At 36.6% G+C, this 3,449-nt stretch overlaps 1 pseudogene; it reads left to right on the top strand.

Annotated features, from left to right (window-relative positions):
* Positions 1–370: 370 nt before the first annotated feature.
* On the top strand, positions 371–2,440 carry LOC124959607 (solute carrier family 2, facilitated glucose transporter member 3-like; annotated as a pseudogene).
* Positions 2,441–3,449: the final 1,009 nt, after the last annotated feature.

The raw sequence follows: 3,449 nt of genomic DNA, 5'->3' as shown, positions 1-3,449 counted from the left end.
GTATTTGGTAAGATTCCACATTGTAATTTACTCCCCCTAATAATTACCCTATCAACACATATTCTGTCTAAATGTCTTTAGTCGCAGTCCTTCTAATGTAATCTGTGTATTCATTGTTCTTCTGCTTGATATGCTGGGAGCCCACAGCATCTTCTTATTCTAATCAGTATTTCAATGCATTGTCTGTTGAAATGAAAGTAACAGTGATTAGTAGGACAGATGTTTCCCTGAAATGTGAAAAAGTAGGATAAAACCACATATTAAACCAAATACTCTGTTCTTTGCATGTACTTTTTAGATAGCAAGATAAAATTATTTTCAAGTAAAACTAGGTACTGGTTAAAATCAAAAAGCATGACCTGCAAAATAGATGACATCTGGAAATAGTTCAACTGTAGAGGATGAACAGTATGTTGGTAAAATGAAATAATTATTGTAATATAAATATTACTACCATATTATTTCATTATTTGGTAAAATGAAATTATGATTTGACTTTATGTCTGATGGTTTTGACAAAGAGACTGGGAGAAATATAGACTAGGAAACAATAATCGGAATTTTACGCCAGGTGTATTGGTATGTAACAGAAGAATTAGAAGTCTGAATGGATAATCTTTATATGTTTGTACATCATTATTCTCATTAGTATTGTTTCTCTGCTCTTAGCTTAAAATGCTGTAAACATCAGTTGTTTTGATATTTAGTTGCCGAATATGTAAAGATTTTATAATAGCTCACCTACTTTTCTCATATTGGTCATTTTTAAATATTGTTTCTATGCTTATTCCTTAATATTTGTTCATTAAGATTTTGAGTATGTGCCAACGAACTGACATTAATACTAGAGTTAAGCAAGAGTTGTGGCCAAGGAGATTTCTACTCTAATCATCCTCTTTCTTTCCTTCCTTCCTTCCTTTTTTTTATAAAAATAATGTATTATTAATTCATTGCTTTTGTATTAACACCTTTGCGTTAATCCCTTCTCTTCAACCTTCATAAACACTTGCTGAGAATAGGCAGTGAATAAAGCTGCAGAATAAACATGAGCAGCCTGGATCAGGTATGGCTACCTACCTAACAGATGTCCCAAGGCAGAACATAGAGCCAACCTTAGAACCCTCTGTAGGATGCAAGGTACCATCACTTTAAAAGTGATCATGGGACTTTCTGAAAACAGTGGTCTTAATTGTCAGGTTGATTTTATAAAGTTGCCCCTATTTTTTCTGAATTGCTTAAACAATTATTAATAAGTGGATGAATATTTTTGTGCTGGAATGATTCCCCTGACTAATGACCTGCTCAGAGATTGTAGAAAATCGCTTCTCAGGTCTCCTGAATCATGAGCCCCTGATGGTAATCCATTCCATTATTCATATACAATTAGGATTTCAAAATGAAGCATCTTTGGCATTAATACTCATGATTAAGAGGTTATTGAGAGATGCTGTAATGGTGAGAGTGAATACCCGTCGCCACAGAACTCGTGAAGCAAACTTGGGGCCGAGAAGGACATTTTGAAGGATTTTTTTGGGCAGGAAGAAGTGTCTCTGGAATCCTGTGCTGTTGGACTTCACCATCATTCCAGATGTCTTACAAAGTATAACCTTTCCATTTTTCCCCGAAAATCTCAGATTCTTGCTCATTAGCAAAAAAGAAGAGGAGAATGCTCAGAAGATCCTCCAATGGGATGGAATCAAACTAAAAAACTTCTTAACAGCATAGGAAACAATGGTTGTGGGGCCCACCGAATGTGAACCAGGAAGTCCCGGAGTGGGACGAAGAGAGTGCTAGAATGTCACAAGAGAAGCAGGTCTCTGTGCAGCAGCTGGAAGTCTTCATCCAATGACCAACAGCCCATCCTCATTTCCATTGAGTTCCAGCTCTCCCAGCCGCTGTCTGGGATCAGTCCTGTGTTCTATTACTCAACAGGAATCTTTAAGGAAGCAGGTGTTGAGGAGCCAATATATGCCACCATTGGAGCAGACCTGGTTAATACTATTTTCACTTTAATTTCTGTTTCTGGGGAAAAGGGCAGAAAGAAGAACTCTACATATGATAGGACTTGGAGGTGTGGCTGTGTTCCATCCTCATGACTATTTCTTTGTTATTAAAATATGGGTATGATGCAATGAGCTTTATCTGTATCACAGCTGTCTTGATCTACGTGGCCTTCCTTGAGAGTGGACCAGGCCCCATTATATGGTTTATTGTGACTGAACTCTTTGGACAGGGACCATGCCCCCACTGTCATGTCTTCACCACATTCTTCCTTACCTTCCTGAACTTCACCTTCCTCACCTGAGACCTGAGGCATGAATTTTGAGGCTATCACACGTGACTTTGAAGGGTAGGCTCATGAGTCCAATAATCTGAGCAAGGCTTCTTGGTGGACATGAACAACATTCAACCTGTTAAGGAGTCCACCATCAATGTCTAGTCCACCTTCCTCCCAACATGGAAAGCAAATTATATTAAAACTCATCCCTATGTATACAGTAAAAAAGAGGTTATTAGTCTTCCTAGTTGGGGAGATGGCATTACAGTGGAATTCATGGTAACTTTCCTACTTCATATCTTATAAAACCTACCCCATATCTATAGTATTATTTCTTCTGACCATAGCAGTTTAATTTACTTAACATATACTTATGCTTATGTTTGTTTATTAAAAATTTGTTCTAATTAGCTATACATGTTAGAAGATATTTTGACATATTATACATATATCAAGTATAACTTCTCATTCTTCTGGTTGTATGTGATGTAGAATTGCATTGGTCATGTAATCATATATGCACATCAGATAGTAATGTCTGATTTATTTCTACTATCTTTCCTATTCCTGTTGCCTCTCCCTTCCCTTCATTCCCCATTGTCTAATCCAAAGTACTTCAATTCTTCCCTAGCACCCTCTCCACATTATTATAAATTAGCATCTGCATATCAGAGAAAATGTTCAGCTTTTGGACTTTGGGGATTGGTTATTTCACTTATAATGATATTCTCCAGCTCCATCAATTTACAGACAAATATCAAAATTTCATTCTTCTTTATGGCTGAGTAATATTATATTGTGTATAAATTCTACATTTTCTTTATCCATTTATCTGTTGAAGGGCACCTATGTTGGTTCCATAGTTTAGCTATTGTGTATTGATATGATATAAAGATTGATATGACTGTGTCACGGTAGTGTGCTGATTTTAAGTCTTTTGGATATAAAGTGAGGAGTGGTATAACCGGGTCAAATGGTTGTTCCATTCTAAGTTTTCTGAGGAATCTCCATATTGCTTTTTAGAGTGGCTGCACCAATTTACAGTCCCACCAGCAATGTATGAGTGAACCTTTTCCCCACATCCTCCCCATCGTTTATTGTTCCTTGTATTCTTGGTAATTGCCATTCTGACTGAAGTGAGAGGAAATATCAGTGTAGTTTTAATTTGCAT

The sequence above is a fragment of the Sciurus carolinensis genome, chromosome 11 (assembly GCF_902686445.1).
Source record: "Sciurus carolinensis chromosome 11, mSciCar1.2, whole genome shotgun sequence".
In the NCBI taxonomy this organism is placed as follows: Eukaryota; Metazoa; Chordata; class Mammalia; order Rodentia; family Sciuridae; genus Sciurus; species Sciurus carolinensis.
Note: the sequence above shows the minus strand (reverse complement) of the source record. Positions and strands in the feature narration are given on the sequence as shown.